This window comes from Hyla sarda, chromosome 1 (genome assembly GCF_029499605.1).
Source record: "Hyla sarda isolate aHylSar1 chromosome 1, aHylSar1.hap1, whole genome shotgun sequence".
Classification (NCBI taxonomy): domain Eukaryota; kingdom Metazoa; phylum Chordata; class Amphibia; order Anura; family Hylidae; genus Hyla; species Hyla sarda.
Genome location: NC_079189.1, coordinates 36,664,509 through 36,685,004, shown reverse-complemented (window position 1 = coordinate 36,685,004; position 20,496 = coordinate 36,664,509).

Sequence of the window (20,496 nt, the reverse complement as noted above, 5' to 3'; positions counted from 1 at the left end):
CTAATGTAGAGGAATTACAACATAATGTGGGGGAACTATACTGCCAGCCTAATGGGGGGAGGGGGGAACTATACTGCCAACCTAATGTGGTGGAACTAAGCTGCCACCTAATGTGGGGGGAACAATACTGCCAACCTAATGTGGAGGAACTATGCTGACAAACTAATGTGAAGGAACTATACTGACAACATAATGTGGGAGAACTATGCTGACAACCTAATGTAGGGAGAACTATGCTGACAACCTAATGTAGGGGGAACTATGCTGACAACCTAATGTGGGGGAATTATGCTGACACGCTAATGTAGGGGGAACTATGCTGACAACCTAATGTAGGGGGAATTATGCTGACAACATAGGGGGAGATTTATCAAAACCTGTGCAGAGGAAAAGTTGGCCAGTTGCTTATAGCAACCAATCAGCTTGCTTCTTTCATTTTTAACAAAGCCTCTGCAAAATGAAAGAAGCGATCTGATTGGTTGCTATGGGCAACTGGGCAACTTTACCACTGCACAAGTTTTGATAAATCTCCCCAATAATGTAGGGGGAACTATGCTGACAACCTAATGTAGGGGGAACTATGCTGACAACCTAATGTGGGGGGAACTATGCTGAGAACCTAGTGTGGGGGGAACTATGCTAACAACCTAATGTGGTGGAACTATGCTGACAATCTAGTGTGGGGGAACTATGCTGCCTACCTAGAGTGGGGAAACTATGCTGCCTACCTAGTGTGGGGGAACTAAGCTGCCTACCTAGTGTGGGGAAACTATGCTGCCTACCTAGTGTGGTGAAACAATGCTGCGTTCTTAAAGAGGTACTCCACTGCCTCAGTGTTCAGAACATTTTGTGGGTGTGGTGACGTCGATAATACTCTGATAGTGCCCCCCATGAGGCAAGACTCTGCATCTGCCCCTGTATGGATAGTGATAGAGCGGGGCTTCCTGGGTATGGATAGAGTGGTGCTGTGCCCAGAAAAACATGCATCTTTCACCCATCTGGCCTGCCCTTGTATGTACTTGTATGCAGTGAAGCGGCGCATGTGCGAGATCTGAGGCAGTGCATTTGTGAATGTGCGAGATCTAAGAGGCAGCGCAGGTGCGCATGTGCGAAATCTGACAGGCAGCGCTGGTGCGCATTTGCGAGATCATGTAGGCGGAGAAGGAGGTACGCTAATGGGATAGAAGGCTGGTGCATGTGCAAGATCTGAGAGGCAGAGAAGGAGGTACTGTAATAGGATACAAGGGCAGGTTAGACGGGTGAAAGAGGCATGTTCCGCTCTGATAATTTTGGAGACAGGGAGGGCTGGGCAGGCAGGAAGAGCTGACCAATCCAAGCAGGCTTTGTATACAACAACCAGCCAATTACTGGTAAGGTACCGTACATCATGGGGCAGTCTTATACTGCGACTATATACCAAACTCTATATTTTAACTGTAAAAGTTGGGAGTCTTATACGCCCAGTCGTCTTATATGCCGGAAAATACGGTATCTCTGGCTCTGCCATAGAAATGCATGAAGGGGCATGTCAGCCGCCGATTCTTACCATAGTCAACACAGCTCCTTTCATGTGGAGAGCGGGGGCACCGTTAAGGAGATTGTGGTGAGTTCCAAAGGTCAGACCCCCCCTGTGATCAGACACTTATCCTACATCATTTGGATACGGGGTAAATTGTCCTATGCCCCAATACTCCTTTAAGTATTCTTTTAAACACAGAGGGGAAATAAAAATATCCTGTTAGTGTTCCCTTTAATCAACTATTTTCTTTTTCAGTACTATTTACAACTCATCGCTGAGACAACAAATATGATGAAAACCCCACATTAGCTTTTGACATAAATTTAATCAAGAATTCATTATCTTTTTTCCTAGTGCATTCCAATATCTCATTAACATATTATGAAACGGCTACTGGGATGTTGTTTAAAGTTCACTTTCTCCTCCGAGACAAAATGCTGGAAGATGTGAAGTTGTTTCTGACAGTTTCTGCTCAGTACTTTGTGTTTAACTCACTTTCTGACTGAATAAATCAAAGCGTCCAGCACCTGCTCGGCATAAATAGAGATAATCACTAGTGTTGCGCAAACTTTTTCAAAATTGTCGGTTTGATTCAGCTTGGTTTGAAGTGAACCAGCAATTTAAGAAGCCCCAAACACATTTCTAACACGGCATAACAGCTCTTAAAGAGTACTTGTCACCAAATAAACTTTTCTAAACTAACTGAGGCTATATTCCCTAACTACTCCTAACACCACTCCCATTCAGATCTTTAACCCCTTAAAGGGTACCTCTCATCAAAAAAACTTTTGATATATTATAGATTAATGTATGCAGAATAACTTTACAATTGCATGTTATTAAAAAATATGCTTCTTTCTATTTAATTTTCCACTTTAAAGAAATGACCACTAGGGGTCTCCCTACCAGTCCTGGCAGCAAGCATTTCAGACGCATGCTGGAGTCCTAAACACTACGAGCTGACAGTCTGCTTTGTTCACAAAGGAGAACACTCAGAGCTGCCAGCCTGCTTTGTTCACAGCCTGTTTGGCTGTGAACAAAGCAGGCTGGCAGCTCTGAGTGTTTAGGACTCCAGCATGAGTCAGAAATGCTTGCTGACAGGACTGATCAGGAAAAATACAATAGAAAGAAGCATATTTGTCATTAACATGCTATTGGAAAGTTATTCAACATTCATTAATCTAAAATATATCAAAAGTTAATTTGATGAGAGGTACCCTTTAAGGACCAGGCCAATTTTCACTGTAGGACCAGAGTGTTTTTTGCACATCTGACCACTTTCACTTTAAGCATTAATAACTCTGAGATGCTTTTACCTTTCATTCTGATTCCGAGAAAATTTTTTGTGACATATTCTACTTTATGACAGTGGTAAAATTTTGTCGATACTTGCATCATTTCTTGGTGAAAAATTCCAAAATTTTATGAAAAAGTTGAAAATGTTGCATTTTTCTCACTTTGAAGCTCTCTGCTTGTAAGGAAAATAGACATTCCAAATAAATTATATTTTGATTCACAAATACAATATGTCTACTTTATGTTTTCATCATAAAGTTTACATGTTTTTACTTTTGGAAGACATCAGAGGGCTTCAAATTTCAGCAGCAATTTACAAATTTTTCATAAAATTTTCAAAACAGAATTTTTCATGGACCAGTTCAGGTTTGAAGTTGATTTGAAGGGTCTTCCTATTCGAAATACCCCACAAATGACCCCATTATAAAAACTACACCCCTCAAAGTATTGAAAATGACATTCAGTAAGTATGTTAACCCTTTAGATGTTTCACATGAATAACAGCAAAATGAAGGAGAAAATTCAAAATCTTAATTTTTGACACTCGCAAGTTCTTGTAGACCCAGTTTTTGATTTTTTTACAAGAGGTAAAAGGAGACAAATCCTCTCAAAATTTGTAACCCAATTTCTCTCGAGTAAGGAAATACCTCAAATGTGTATGTCAAGTGTTCGGCGGATGCAGTAGAGGGCTCAGAAGGGAAGGAGCGACAATGGGATTTTGGAGAGTGAGTTTTTCTGAAATGTTTTTTTTGGGGGGCATGTCACATTTAGGAAGCCCCTATGGTGCCAGAACAGCAGAAAAACCCCACATGGCATACCCTTTTGGAAACTACACCCCTCAAGTAACGTAACAAGGAGTCCAGTGGGCCTTAACACCTCCCAAGTATTTAACAACTTTTCGTTAAAGTCGGATGTGTAAATGAAAAAAAAAAATTTTCACTGAAGTGCAGTTTTTCCCCCCAAAATTTACCATTTTTATAAAGGGTAATAGAAGAAAATGCTCCCCAAAATTTGTAACCCCATCTCTTCTGAGTATGGAAATACTCCATGTAAGAACGTAAAATGCTCTGAGGGCAAACTATAATGCTCAGAAGAGAAGGAGTCACATTTGGCTTTTTGAAAGCAAATTTAGCTGTAATGGTTTTTGGGGGGCATGTTGCATTTAGGAAGGCCCTATGGTGCCAGGACAGCAAAAAAAAAAAAAAAAAAAACACATGGCATACTATTTTGAAAAATACACCCCTCAAGGAACTTAATAAGGTTTACAGTGAGCCTTAACACCTCACAGGTATTTCACAAATTTTTGTTAAAGTTGGATGTGTAAATGAAAAAAAAAAAATTTCACTAAAAGGCAGGTTTTTCCAGCAGACATGACTGTTACGCCGAGCGCTCCGGGTCCCCGCTCCTCCCCGGAGCGCTCGCAGCGTTCTCTCATTCGCAGCGCCCCGGTCAGACCTGCTGACCGGGTGCGCTGCGATATTACTCCCAGCCGGGATGCAATTCGCGATGCGGGACGCGCCCGCTCGCGATGCGCATCTCGGCTCCCGTACCTGACCCGTTCCCCGTCTGTGTTGTCCCGGCGCGCTCGGCCCCGCTCCTTAGGGCGCGCGCGCGCCGGGTCTCTGCCATTTAAAGGGCCGCTACGCCATTGATTGGCGCAGCAGGCCTAATCAGTATTCTCACCTGTGCACTCCCTACTTATACCTCACTTCCCCTGCACTCCCTCGCCGGATCTTGTTGCCATTGTGCCAGTGAAAGCGTTTCCTTGTGTGTTCCTAGCCTGTGTTCCAGACCTCCTGCCGTTGCCCCTGACTACGATCCTTGCTGCCTGCCCTGACCTTCTGCTACGTCCGACCTTGCTCTTGTCTACTCCCTTGTACCGCGCCTATCTTCAGCAGTCAGAGAGGCTGAGCCGTTGCTGGTGGATACGACCTGGTTGCTACCGCCGCTGCAAGACCATCCCGCTTTGCGGCGGGCTCTGGTGAATACCAGTAGCAACTTAGAACCGGTCCACCAACACGGTCCACGCCAATCCCTCTCTGGCACAGAGGATCCACCTCCAGCCAGCCGAATCGTGACAATGACATCACTAAAGCCTGCTGGGGGACCACTTCTGCCCTCAATTGGTTGCAGTACTTTGATGAATAGAAGACCTCTAGCTAGGTGCAGCTTTCAGTGAGTCTCTAGTGGCAGTTTTTTTCTATAAAATTTTAAATATATTTATGTTGATCATTTTAAAAGCAAAAGAACAGGAAAATGTATGCTAATCACACAAGGAACACTATATTAAATGTTTTATTTGGTGAGGTACTCTTTAAGCCCACTCTTACACTGTAAAGATTCTATTCAAGTAGTTTTTAAGTGTTTTTTAAGATTCAGTTATGGTGACATGTGGTAACTCAGCTTCTCACAGCTTCTTGAATGCACTGGTGATTTCACACTAAAAGAAAGTAGCATCAAATATCTCTGGTTGTCGATAGATGCCTACCAGTCTTGCACATGGAGGTATCGGATGCAGTAGTTGCTAATTTAAAGCGTTAAAAAAATTATCCCTTTTTGGGAGTAGCAAAAAACCTCAATTTACAGCATATAGCAGAAGGTTGCAGACTGGTATTATCCAGCATACAGCAGGAGGTGATGAACTGATGTCACAAATAGTAGTCAGAGTACAGCAGGAGGTGGCAGACTAGCATTGTCAGCATACAGCAGAAGGCGGCCGTCTGATGTTACTTAGTATAACAACAAATCCTTTGCTCCTGCTGCAGTTCACAACGACAGTGAAGCGCTGGTTGCATAGCTTCTCCTTATACAATATCAATTTAGTCTCCTTCTCAGAAGGTGAGAAAATCTCCCCTTTTTGACTTTATACTGAGAGTCTAAGAATATTGCTATCCAGTAGTCATTTCTTACCTTAAAGGGGTACTCCAGTGGAAAACTTACACTGTAAAGATTCTATTTAAGTAGTTTTTAAGTGTTTTTTAAGATTCAGTTATGGCGACATGTGGTAACTCAGCTTCTCACAGCTTCTTGAATGCACTGGTGGGTTCACACTAAAAGAAAGTAGCATCAAATATCTCTGGTTGTCGGTAGATGCCTACCAGTCTTGCACATGGAGGTATCGGATGCTGTAGTTGCTAATTTAAAGCGTTAAAAAAATTATCCCTTTTTGGGAGTAGCAAAAAACCTCAATTTACAGCATATAGCAGGAGGTTGCAGACTGGTATTATCCAGCATACAGCAGGAGGTGATGAACTGATGTCACACATAGTAGTCAGAGTACAGCAGGAGGTGGCAGACTAGCATTGTCAGCATACAGCAGAAGGCGGCCGTCTGATGTTACTTAGTATAACAACAAATCCTTTGCTCCTGCTGCAGTTCACAACGACAGTGAAGCGCTGGTTGCATAGCTTCTCCTTATACAATATCAATTTAGTCTCCTTCTCAGAAGGTGAGAAAATCTCCCCTTTTTGACTTTATACTGAGAGTCTAAGAATATTGCTATCCAGTAGTCATTTCTTACCTTAAAGGGGTACTCCAGTGGAAAACTATTTTTTTTTTTATCAACTGGTGCCAGAAATGTAAAAATATTTGTAAATTACTTCTATTAAAGAAATCTTAATCCTTCCAGTACTTATTAGCTGCTGAATACTACAGAGGAAATTATTTTCTTTTTGGAACACAGGGCTCTCTGCTGACATCATGACCACAGTGCTCTCTGCTGACACCCCTATCCATTTTAAGGACTGTACAGAGTAGGAGAAAATCCCCATAGAAAACATATCCTGCTCTGGACAGTTCCTAAAAAGGACAGAGATGTCAGCAGAGAGCACTGTGTTCCAAAAAGAAAAGAATTTCCTCTGTAGTATTCAGCAGCTAATAAGTACTGGAAGGATTAAGATTTTTTAATAGAAGTAATTTACAAATCTGTTTAACTTTCTGGCACCAGTTGATAAAAAAAAAATTCCACCAGAGTACCCCTTTAAGCTCGCAATATGCCTGTCACTGCGCACGCAAGAACGCATACAGCTAGCCATCCCCGCCAGCTTTTCTGAGGGCCCAGCTTGTTACGCCTCCATCACACACTGCTAAGGTTGATTGTAAAATGCCCTTCCCTTCTTGCTCCACTCATATTGGCCTTTGAGATGATTCACAGGTAAACCAGCAAATCATATGATAACCTGGGTTCTCATGTGATATAGTGGTCACCCTGAGATCACGCCACTGCCCCCTGCCCCTCCCTCTTCCTCTGGTTGCCAAAATGCCATGCTTTTCATGTATTTTCACTGTTTTACCGGTTCGTGCAAACTGAACTGGTAAAAGTTCTAAAGCTTGGAAAACCAAGCAAAATGCAAAGTTCAGTCGAATCTGGGTTCTCCGGGCTCAGCTCACTCACTCCCTGTAATAATCACCAAAATCTGCACTTAGCTGTATGAATATACAGTAAGGGGTGCAGATTGTTAGAGATTCTTCCCAGAGATAGTCTTTAGTGCACATTATATGGATGGTTTAATGCTAATCAGAATTAATTGATTTCCTATTTAGCCAAACTGCACAGTCAGGAAGAATTCTATTTACAGTACATGAAGTTGCCCTTCTTCTGACTTCTAAAACTGTAAAAAGTGTTATTTGTAAAAGTTTAAAGGGGAACTCCGGTGGAAACAAGTAGAAAACTAATGTTTTCAAATCAACTGGTGCCTGAAAGTTAAACAGATTTGTAAATTACTTCTATTAAAAAATTGATCTTTCCAGTACTTATTAGCTGCTATATTAAACAGAGAAATTTGTGAATTTTTTTCTCTCTGACAAAAGTGCTCTCTGCTGACACCCCTGTCTATGTCAGGAACTGTTCAGATTAAAATCATATCCCCATAGAAAACCTCTCCTGCTCTGGACAGTTCCTGATATGGACAGAGGTGTCAGTAGAGAGCGCTGTTGTCAGCCTGGAAAGAACTTCACAAATTTCTCTGTAGTATATCTTTAGTATACAGCAGCTGATAAGTACTAGAAGGGTTAAGATTTCTAAGTAGAAGTGATTTACAAAGCTGTTCAACTTTCTTGCACCAGTTGATTTGAAAACATTTCCACCAGAAAGAGTTCCCCTTTAACCCCTTCATGGCCCAGCCCATTTTCACCTTCATGACCTGGGCATTTTTTGAAAATCTGACCACTGTCACTTTAAACATTAATAACTTTGGAATGCTTTTACTTATCATTCTGATTCCGAGATTGTTTTTTCGTGACATATTCTACTTTATGTTATTGGTATAATTTCACAGATATTTGCATCCTTTCTTGGTAAAAAATCTAAAAATTTCATGAAAATTTTGAAAATTTAGCATTTTTCTAACTTTGAAAGTCTCTGCTTGAAAGGAAAATGGATATTCCAAATAAATTACATATTGATTCACATATATAATATGTCTACTTTGTGTCTGCATAAAAAAATTGACAAGTTTTTACTTTTGGAAGACACCAGAGGGCTTCAAAGTTCCGCAGCAATTTTCCAATTTTTCTCAAGATTTTCAAAATCGTAATTTTTCAGGGCCCAGTTCAGGTTGGAAGTGGATTTTAAGGGTCTTCATATTAGAAATACCCCATAAATGACCCCATTATAAAAACTACACCCCCCCAAAGTATTCAAAATGACATTCAGTAAGTGTTTTAACCCTTTAGGTGTTTCACAGGAATAGCAGCAAAGTGAAGGAGAAAATTCTAAATCTTCATTTTTTACACTCGCATTTTCTTGTAGACCCAATTTTTGAATTTTTACAAGGGGTAAAAGGAGATAAATCACCCTAAAATTTGTAACCCAATTTCTCTTGAGTAAGGAAATACCTCATATGCGTATGTAAAGTGTTCGGCGGGCGCAGTAGAGGGCTCGGAAGGGAAGGAGCGACAATGGGATTTTGGAGAGTGAGTTTTTCTGAAAGGGTTTTTTGGGGGTATGTCCCATTTAGGAAGCCCCTATGGTGCCAGAACAGTGGACCCCCCCCCACATGTGACCCCATTTTGGAAACTATACCCCTCATGGAATGTAATAAGGGGTGCAGTGAGCATTTACACCCCACTGGCGTTTGACAGATATTTGAAACAGTGGACTGTGCAAATCAAAAATTTTATTTTTCATTTTCACAGACCACTGTTCCAAAAATCTGTCATACACCAGTGGGGTTTAAATGCTCACTGCACCCCTTATTAAATTCTGTGAGGGGTGTAGTTTCCAAAATGGGGTCACATATGGATATTTATTGTTTTGCGTTTGTCAGAACTGCTGTAACAATCAGCCACCCCTGTGCAAATCGCCTCAAATGTACATGGCGCACTCTCCCTTCTGGGCCTTGTTGTGCGCCCCCAGAGCACTTTGCGCCCACATATGGGGTATCTCCGTAGTCGGGAGAAATTGCGTTACAAATTTTGGGGGTCTTTTTTCCCTTTACCTCTTGTGAAAATGAAAAGTATAGGGCAACACCAGCATGTCAGTGTAAAAAAATTATTTTTTTACACTAACATGCTGGTGTAGACCCCAACTTCACCTTTTCATAAGGGGTTAAAGAAGAAAAAGCCCCCCAAAATTTGTAAGGCAATTTCTCCCGAGTACGGCGATACCCCATATGTGTCCCAAAACTGTTGCCCTGAAATACGACAAGGCTCCAAGGTGAGAGAGCGCCATGCGCATTTGAGGCCTGAATTAGGGATTTGCATAGGGGTATTCTATGTCAATGATTCCCAAACAGGGTGCCTCCAGCTGTTGAAAAACTCCCAGCATGCCTGGACAGTCAATGGCTGTCCGGCAATACTGGGAGTTATTATTTTGCAACAGCTGGAGGCTCCGTTTTGGAAACAGTAGCGTACCAGACGTTTTTCATTTTTTTGGGGGAGGGGGGCTGTGTAGGGGTATGTGTATATGTAGTGTTTTTTACTTTTTATTTTAGGTTAGTGTAAGTGTAGTGTAGTGTTTTTAGGGTACAGTCACATGGGCAGAGGTTCACAGCAAGTTTGCCGCTGGAAGTTTGAGCTGCAGCGCAAAATTTGCGCCATCTCAAACTTCCAGCACTCACTGTAAACCTCCGCCCATGTGAGTGTACCCTGTACATTTACATTGGGGGGGGGGGCAAACATTCAGCTGTTGCAAACTCCGAGCATGCCCTTTGGCTGTCCGTGCATGCTGGGAGTTGTAGTTTTGCAACAGCTGGAGGAACGCTGGTTTGGAAACACTAAGTTAAGTAATAAACTTTCAAGTGTTTTGCAACCAAACTTAGTGTTTCCAAACCAGTGTGCCTCCAGCTGTTGCAAAACTACAACTCCCAGCATGCATGGTCTGTCAGTGCATGCTGGGAGTTATAGTTTTGCAACAATTAAAACAGCTGGAGGCACTGAGGTAGGAAACGGACAATGTTTCCCAACTAGTGTGCCTCCAGTTGTTGCAAAACTACAACTCCCAGCATGCCCAGACTGCCCAGGCATGCTGGAAGTTGTAGTTCGGCAATATCTGAAGGATCAGATGTTGCCGAACTACAACTTCCAGCATGCTTGGGCAGTCTGGGCATGCTGGGAGTTGTAGTTTTGCAACATCTGGAGGTCCACAGTTTGGAGACCACTGTATAATGGTCTCCAATCTGTGCTCTTCCAGATGTTAGAGAACTACAACTCCCAGCATGCCTGGACAGACTGAGCATGCTGAGATTTGTAGTTTTGCAACATCTGGAAGAGCACAGATTGGAGACCATTATACAGTGGTCTCCAAACTGTGGACCTCCAGATGTTTCAAAACTACAACTCCCAGCATGCCCAGAAAGCCAAAGGCTGTCTGGGCATGCTGGGAGTTGCAGTTTTGAAACTCTCAGAGGCAGCAGTGAGATCGCTTTACGGCGATCTCACTGCTGCCAATGAAGATGCCGCACTGCTGCCGGAAACTCACCTCCGGGACGCAGAGCAGCCAGGACCGCATGGAGGACGCCGGGACCGCCGGGACCGCTCGGGACACTGCTCGGACGGGTAAGTGACGCCGGGGGACGGGTCAGGGACACTTAGCAGAGCGGTGTGTGTCCCGATCCCCGTGATCGGGACTCGCACACCGCGCTGCTAAGTATTTTCATAGCGAAACGCTGCTATCAGCTAGTCAGATTTGACCAGCTGATAGCAGCGATCGCTGGGGGGGGGTGGGGGATGAAACCCCCCGTGGTCGCACGGTAAGATGGCTGGCTATCAGTGATAGCCACCATCTTTCCGGGCACTGCGGGATGCCGCGAGTAGCGGCAAAAATGTTCATGACGTACCTGTATGTCATGGGTCGGGAACACCTTGCCACCCATGACGTACAGGTATGTCATAGGTCGGGAAGGGGTTAAGAAGCTGATAACAACAAGCGGAATGTTCAGATGTCAGTTTTGGAAGCTGAGCAGATTTCAGGATGTAACAATACCTTTCTACAGTCACGGCCATAAATGTTGGCACCCCTGAAATTTTTCAAGAAAATGAAGTATTTCTCATAGAAAAGGATTGCAGTAACACATGTTTTGTTATACACATGTTTATTCCCTTTGTGTGTATTGGAACTAAACCAAAAATGGGAGGAAAAAATACAAATTGGACATAATGTTACACCAAACTCCAAAAATGGGCTGGACAAAATTATTGGCACCCTTTAGAAATTGTGGAAAAATAAGATTGTTTTAAGCATGTGATGCTCCTTTAAACTCACTTGGGGCAAATAACAGGTGTAAGCAATATAAAAATCACACCTGAAAGCAGATAAAAATGAGAAAAATTCAATTAATATTTGCATTGTGTGTCTGTGTGTGCCACACTAAACATGGACAACAGAAAGAGGAGAAGAGAACTGTCTGAGGACTTGAGGACCAAAATTGTGGAAAAATATAAAAGTTACAAGTCCATCTCCAGAGATCTAGATTTGCCTTTGTTCACAGTGCACAACATTATCAAGAAGTTTGCAACCCATGGCACTGTAGCTAATCTCCCTGGGCATGGACGGAAGAGAAAAATTGATGAAACGTGTCAACGCAGGATAGTCCGGATGGTGGATAAGCAGCCCAAAACAAGTTCCAAAGATATTCAAGCTGTCCTGCAGGCTCAGGGAGCATCAGTGTCAACGTGAACTGTCGACATTTAAATGAAATTAAATGCTATGGCAGCAGACCCAGGAGGACCCCACTGCTGACACAGAGACATAAAAAAAAAAGCCAAAATGAAATTGAGTAAGCCAAAATCCTTCTGGGAAAACATCTTGTGGACAGATGAGATCAAGACAGAACTTTTTGATAAAGCATATCATTCTACTGTTTACAGAAAATGGAATGAGGCCTACAAAGAAAAGAACACAGTACCTACAGTGAAATATGGTGGAGGTTCAATGATGTTTTGGGGTTATTTTGCTGCCTCTGGCACTGGGTGCCTTGAATTTGTGCAAGGCATCATGAAATCTGAGGATTACCAAGGGATTTTGGGTTGCACTGTACAACCCAGTGTCACAAAGCTGGGTTTGCATCCGAGATCTTGGGTCTTCCAGCAGGACAACGACCCCAAACATATTTCAAAAAGCACCCAGAAATGGATGGCAACAAAGAGCTGGAGAGTTCTGAAGTGGCAGCAATGACTCCAGATCTAAATCTCGTTGAACACCTGTGGAGAGATCTTAAAATTGCTGTTGGGAAAATGTATCCTTCCAATAAGAGAGACCAGGAGCAGTTTGCAAAGGAAGAGTGGTCCAACATTCTGGCTGAGAGGTGTAAGAAGCTTATTGATGGCTATAGGAAGTGACTGATTTCAGTTAATTTTTTCAAAGGGTGGGCAACTAAATATTAAGTTAAGGGTGCCAATAATTTTGTCCAGACCATTTTTGGAGTTTGGTGAGACATTATGTCCAATTTGCTTTCTTTCCTCCCTTTTTTTTTTTTGCTTTAGTTCCTATACACACAAAGGAAATAAACATGTGTATAGCAGAACATGTGTTACTACAACCCTTTTCTGTGAGAAATTTTCTCACTGAAATCCTTCTTTTGCTTCAAGACAAAATAGAGCAGAAATGGTGCAGTATTGGTGCTTATTTTCAATTCATTTGTCAGGGATAAACATGTTCATTCTTCCACTGGAATTTGAAACCCTGTTGGAAAATATCTGCACAGAAATGGCTCAGAGTAGCATAAAACCCATTGAGGTCAATGGGAGTCTGATGAAATTTAACAGGGACTTTCTGCTTGGATTCCACCTTGATTTTCTGTGGTGTGATCTAGCCCTAAGAGGTTTATAAAAAAAATTATTAATTAATCTCTTAAGGATTAAGCCCATATTGGTCTTTTTACATTTTTATTTTTTCCTCCACACCTTGTAAGAGCCATAACTTTTTTTATTCTATCCACAAACCCAAATGAAGGATTGTTTTTGCATGACCAATTGCACTTTGTAATGGCACTTTTTATTTTGCCATAAAACGTCAAATAAACAAGAGGGCAGGATAGTGCAAAATCAGAATCAGAAGCAATTAGAACAAGCAAGGGTCAAACTGAGAGAGAAGCATGGTGCAAAATCAGCAGGCAAGAGGCAAGGTCAGGTCACAAGCAGAGGTCAGGTCACAGAATAGTTCAGGGCACAGGAAGGCTCGTGAAGGGAGAAATCTATTACTCAACTAGTGAGCTGCCCATATAAATTTCCAGCCACTGCAGAAATGCTGGGGCTTAAATCCTTAAATTTCCAAGGAAATGCCAAGCAGAAACAATGGGACAATGTCACAAACCCACCTGGCCAGGTCGGGTCTGCAACTGGTGTGTCTGGCTTATGTACCTTCCTTCTAGTCATTGCTGGGGTTTTAACAACTGGACCCCACCGATTTCCAATTATGACATGTCATAATGGCATGAAAGTTTAAATACACTTTAAATGGGTACTCTGGTGGATTTTTTTATTTATTTATTAACTCGTGCCAGAAAGTTAAGCAGATTTATAAATTACTTTTATTTAAAAATATTAATCCTTCCAGTACTTATCAGCTGCAGAGGAATTTGTATAGTTCTCTTCTGTCTCACCAGTGCTCTCTGCTGACACCTCTGTCAATGTCAGGAACTGTCCAGAGCAGAAGCAAATCCCCATAGCAAACCTCTCCTGTTCTGGACAGTTCCTGACATTGACAGAGGTGTCAGTAGAGAGCACTTCCTACGCAACACATCAGCTGTTGGGTGTGTCTGACTTCCAGGGTTTTCAAGAGAGAGAGGATTGAAGCAGAGTTTTCCTACAGTCTTTTCCCAGGAGGGTGGCAGCCTCCTTGGGAGAGCCTCCTGCTTTGGAGCCCCAGACTTCAACCCCTCGAACTAGGCAGGCGGGGGGTGGGAGTGAGAGAGCTACGGCCGATTCTCAGGACGGGGTGAGAAGATCCAGCAGGCTCCGCAGTCTCCCCCGTCCGTTGCTGGAAACCGCAAGGCGTCTGGTAAGAAAATGACAGTTATGTCTTCGGGGACTGTTGTTATGGAACCCCAGCAATGGGGGGTGAAGGGACCCACATGCAGGCAAAGCTGGTGGAATATGAGCAGCTGGGAAAGAAGCTGAAAGTTATTAGGGAAGATCTGAAGTTTGCCCGCTACCAGACAGATAACTCTGCCAAGGCTATGAGGGCTAAGTTTGCTGCCAGGGTGTGTAAACTGAAGGCAGAGGAGCAGGAGGTAATGAGAGCCTGAATGCTGATAATAGAGGGAGCAAGCATGTTTAAGGAGAAGTTAAAAAATAACGACCGCTTTAAAATCATGTGGACCCCTGTGAAGGAGGAAGATGATAGCCGGGGGAAGAAGAATGCCTGTGTGATACAGAGGAGAAGATGGAGCAAGGTGGTGAGGGAGATCGCGGCAGTGAGGGTGATGAGAGTGAGGGGGATGTGTGTGATTCCCTGTGTATCAACAACAAAAAAGACCCCAGGGTGGGTTAGGGTAATTATAACCAAGAAACACCTTTGACCCTGGAAGACCCAGGGTCACTGATACCCTTGTTAAATCCCACCCCTAAAACTTAACTTTTATTAGTGTTCAAATTAGAATTATAAATAATAAGTGTAAATTAAATGATGAGTGTATTGACTTAAAAAAACGGGTTGGTGTGCTTTATTATAGTATTTGGATTTAGTCCAGTTGACCACTGTGTATGTATCAATTATCCCAGGTGGGCTGCAGTACCACCGTAGATAGCACACCAACACCCGCTGATTAAAATGCTATAAACGCCCCCTCTACATGTTTCACTACATCCGTAGCGTCTTCAGGAGGGAAAATGGGCATCAACTTTCTGATCCACCATCTCGGTATATATACCCATTAGGACCACCTACTTACATAATTCCACCTATCATGGCTTCACAGGTTACAATGCACCTGTGTGCCCGGTATTTGGACCAATCAGGTCCTATTCACCAGTGTTACCTGTACTGCCGTACAACCTATCATCGTCCTGGAACGCCGCCTCGTCATCCTCGCCGACTCGGCGCTGAGCGCCGGGCGATGACGTCAGTGTCACCTGTTCGCTGGCAGCCAGTCATAATTCCTTTGCGTTCCAAGCATCAATTGTTTGCGCTCCACCTCGGCTTGATCGTTCACTGCGCATGCCCAGGGACCGCGGCTGCGCATTAGCCTGTTTGCAGGACTTAGTCGGATTTTCGCAGACGATACTGCGCATGCTCCAATATTAATCCAGCTTCGGAGCCACTCTTCTTCACATTCATTGGTACCTGATCATTATCTAAGGTTGGGATATTAGGAGGGTGATGGGTTAGATGTTCACCATAGGGATATTCAGGACTTTATCATTTATAGAATGCCCAGGTTGAAGTGATATTATATGGTATTCCCAATTGTATTTATAAGATCCATTAGTATAGATTTACCATCATATCTGATATCTATACTGATAGGCGAATACCCACAAAAGTTACATGTATATCCCCTCACATGTACACAGTGTACCCACATGTTGACCATGATATGGTGTCAATTCCAACATTGTGCACCCCCGGTAACATTCCAGGGGAATACGATTAGGGCATGCTCTTAGTCATATATAGATGATCTTAGTCATATATAGATGATCAGTCATATTGGATATAAGATATATTTAACCCTAGGTTTAATAATCATACAACTGTTTCCTCCCTTAGGTGCAGCACATCTCCATCTGGCGATCCCCTCTCGGACCGCCCCACCCCCACTCCACAAATCCAGGTCCCCCCTCGAACCACACATTGCAAATGGTGAGTGTCTTATATTTTTATGCTGATTCTCTTTTATCTTATTTCCTCTGTTGCACTCACCACCAATTGTTGAAGGTGACTAACTTAAGCAATAGGAGATTTATTTGATAGGTTGCGATATTTACAGGTAAGTATGTAGGTAGGTAGATGTTTAGTTTATTTAATAGGTTACTGTGTTTACAGGTAAGTATGCAGGTAGATAGATATTTTATACTATATGGGTTATCCTATTACTTTCAATCTCACTCATCACCATAAAGCTATTGATATTCCTGTCTATTGTTTCATTGTAAAAATGCCGCATAGGAGAAGCCTTCATTGAGGCCTCTTGGTGATAGACATTTGAGTCTATATATCCATTTGGCTTCTTCCCTTAGAAGCATTCTGTCTATGTTGCCCTTTCTTGGGCCTAGTTTCAGGCTGCAAATGCCCCAGAACTTAAGACCAGATAGATTGTTGCCATGCATAGCATGCATGTGTCTTGAGATAGATGTATCTGCTCCCGTCCTGAAGTTGCTTAGATGTTGACTTATGCGTCTCCTGAACTCCTGTGTGGTTTTACCCACGTAGAGCTTCGGACATTCGCATTGGGCAGCATAGACTATATTCTTTGTTTTGCAGTTTACAAACTGTCGAACTTCATAAACCCTGTGATTCCCTGTGTACCCCTAAGACCTCTGTCACCCCAAGTGCAGAATATATTAACCCTGCCCAAGTCGCCTTATCAGCCACCTCTGAGGAAAGTGACAGCAGTGATGGCGGTGACAGCGGCCCGGTCGGTGGGGGGCTCCTGCAGGCCATAGTGATGCAGGAGTCACCCATCAATCTGGAGAACTTCAGTTTTGGCCAGGATCTGGGCCCTGAGGAGAATAAAAGGAAGAAAAAGAAAAAGTCTGGGAAGCAAGTGAAGTTTGTCTTCTCCCCTTTCCAGCAGAGTTAGAGTAAGGCGGCCCCGTCCTCCTCTTCAGTTGTAGCCTCAGACCATAGAAGGAACAACTCAGTCTCCGACCCTCTGATTGTCCTTTCAAATCGATATGAGGCCCTCCGGGATTCTATCTCCCCTCCTTCTCTTGATGGTCAGGTGGCGGTGTGGCCTCCAGGAGGTGCCGAGCCTCCTTCCTCTGAGACAGTTTCCTCAGGGGTGGAGGTAACACCAGGATGACGGCACTGACGCTGGCATCTATTAACTGAGCCAGCATAAAGTCGGATACAGCTAGATTTGCAGCCTTTGATTTTCTCGGCCGTGTTGAAGCCGACATTTTCTTTTTACAAGAGACCAGGTTGTCAGATCTAGCCTCCCTGGTAAAAGCCAGAAGAGAGTGGAGGCGCGGTCCCTCCCACTGGTCTCTTGCGGCTCAGCCGTATAGTGGGGTGGCGATCCTTTTTACCACTCCAGTCGAATGCAGACGGATTATTGAGTTAGAAATGGGGAGGTGCCTGATCTTAGATGTCCTCATGAAGGGACAAGAGCTTCGGCTCATTAACATCTACGCCCCGCAAACTAAGCGGGCCGTAAAGATCTCTTTATGAGGATTAAGCTCTTTCTTTTTACGAGTGGGCAGGTGATCTTTGGAGGGGACTTCTATAATGTCACGAGGTCCCAAGATAGGAGAGGCTCCAATGGTCCGCTGACTTGTGAGAGTGTGGCACTGATTAGCATAGCTAGAGAAGCTCGCCCAGAGGACGCCCACATCCGGAGCCCCTCGGGCCACGCGGGTTTCACCTATCATCAAGGTAGTTGCAGGTCTAGGATAGATAGGTTTTATTTAAAGGAGGAAGCCGTCTCTTCTGCAGTGTCTGTGGTTGAGGTGGAGTTCTCTGATCACTGTATGATTTTGTTTTCCCTGAATGTTTAAGAGACCCCTCGGATCGGTAAATGTTACAGGAAGCTGAATTATTCCCTCCTGGAGGAAGCGGAGGTGAGACAGTCCTTTGAGGATTTTCTTCAGAGTCAGGTACCTTTAGTGGATTTTTGTAGTAATAAGCTGGAGTGGTGGGAGACATTCAAGAAGCGGGTTGCGGGGTTCTTCCGCCAGCTCTCGAGCCTCAGGTACCTGAACAGATACCGCTTGTATCAGGGTCTGAGGAGGAAACTCGAGCTTCTCATCTCGTCTGGAGGTAGCCGAGAGGATATCTCCAGAGTGAAGTCCTTGCTGATGAGGTGTCAGTACGATAGGCGCGCATCTTTGGTTTTTGAGAGGGATTTCGGGAAGTACCGCTCGCCCGACCCTTACAGAAACTGTAAGATGTCAGTGAGTAGTAAAGTAATTTCAAGACTGATTAATAGTACAGGATCTCTGAATCGGTCCAGATCAGGGATCTTGGAGGTCGTCAGATCCTTCTACTCGCACCTCCTGGGGAGGAAGGATCTGGATCAAGACAAGATGTCGGTTTTCCTGGCTGAAACCATTCTTGAGCCAGGGGTAGACCCCTCTCTTGATGTTTTGGCAGAAGAATTCAGGGAAGAGCAAGTGAGTTTGGCGATCGAGGGGCTTGCACCTCAGAAGTCGCCAGGTCCAGATGGCTTAACATCCGAGTGGTACAGGACCTTTAAGGAGTCTTTAGCTCCCCTCTTGACTGAGGTATTCAATGAGTGTCTCTCCTCGGGCACTCTGCCGAAGTCAATGAGGAGGCCCTGATTCTCCTCTCAAAGGGTAAAGATCCGAGCCGTATTGAGAATTGGAGACCCATAGCTCTTCTCAATACAGACAGGAAGCTTCTGGCCAAGATACTGTTTAATTGGCTGGTGAAGTTTGCACCCCGGCTCCTTTCGGGGGCTCAGCACTGCTCTGTTCCAGGCTGAAGCACCTTAAGTGCTGTCCTTAGTGTCAGGGAGGCAGTGGAGCGGAGTAGTGCGGGTCTTTGGAAGGGGTACTTGCTGTCCTTGGATCAGGCCAAAGCATTTGATCGGGTGAACCATGATTACCTTTGGTCTGTCCTCCTGAGATATGGCTTACCGAGTACTTTTGTTAATTGGCTTAAGATCTTGTATGCAGTGGCAGAGAGTTTCCCGCTTGTGTGGGTGGTCTGGCTGCTCTTTTGAGGTGGGGTCCGGAGTCCGTCAGGTTTGTCCTTTGAGCCCGGTTTTATAAGTGTTCACAATCGATCCCATCGTCCGGAGGGTAGATTGTGGGGCGTTGGCGGGAGTCGGGATGAGTCTGGCGGAGCTGGATGTCGCCCAGAGAGTGGTGGCATACGCTGATTATGTCACCATTTTCGTGTCCTTGAGAAAGGAGGTCGATGTGGTGATGTCGGTAGTGGACTGCTACTCGGAGGCATCCGGGTCTAAGATCAACCGGGATAAGTGTGAGAGTCTCTTGCTGGGAGGGGGAGATTCCACGATTGATCTCCCGTACACCCTTCCAGGGCCCCAAGAGTCAGCAAAAGTTTTGGGCATCACAATCGGTCAGGATGATTATCCCACCAAAAACTGGGATGGTAAGCTCCAGGATGCCACCCTGAAGGTGGACCAGTGGAAGGGTTGGTCTATGACCCTCAGGGAAAGGGTTCACCTGATCAAATCGTACCTGCTCCCCTTGTTTCTCTATCTGGGCAGCGTATGTATCTTGCCAGAGGCTTACTACACTAGGATCTACAGCCTGTTTTTCCAACTTTTATAGGGGAACAGGATGAACCTAGTCAAGAGGGAGGTTATGCACCACACGAGGAGACTAGGGTTTTTATCTATGGTAAACCCTGTGGTGTTCTTAACAAACACCTTCTTGAAAGCTAACATCTCAAACCTCTGGTCAGAGAGGGCTCCTCCGTGGGTACTCTCCTGCAGGGAATGGTTTTGGCCTTTCTTCCAGGAATGGAAGAGAGGAGGGTGAGTGACAAACGTGTCGGGGACACCTCGGGGACGAAGCGACAGCGATGGAAGGCGACATCCTGGGCAGCGGTGACGAGCGGTGACAGTCCGGAGCGGCGGGGACAGGTGAGTACAACTTCCTCTAACTGTGGTCTACAATCAGTAGACCTCCAGATGTTGCAAAACTACAACACTCAGCATGCCCGGACAGCCAACGGCTGTCCGTGCATGCTGGGTGTTGTAGTTTTGCAACATCTGGAGGTCCGCAGGTTGTAGACCACTGTCCCATACTTTATATATATATATTTTATACTACATTGCACGGATCCCTCAACATGCGATGGTTTCAACAAACGATGGTCCGTTTGGAACGGATTACCATCGTATGTTGAGGGACCACTGTATATATGTATATATATATATATATATATATATATATATATATATATATATGTGTGTGGGGGGGGGAAATTATTAAATTTAATAAAAAAATATTTAAAATTTAAAGAAAATTAAATAAAAGGGGGGGGGGTAGTTGAGAATGTGCGGTTGAGTTTTTACCAAGTCTGGTTGTTTTTAGTTAAAAGCTAAGTAAAGCTATTTTTATGTTTATGTAAAGAATGCGTGGGTATG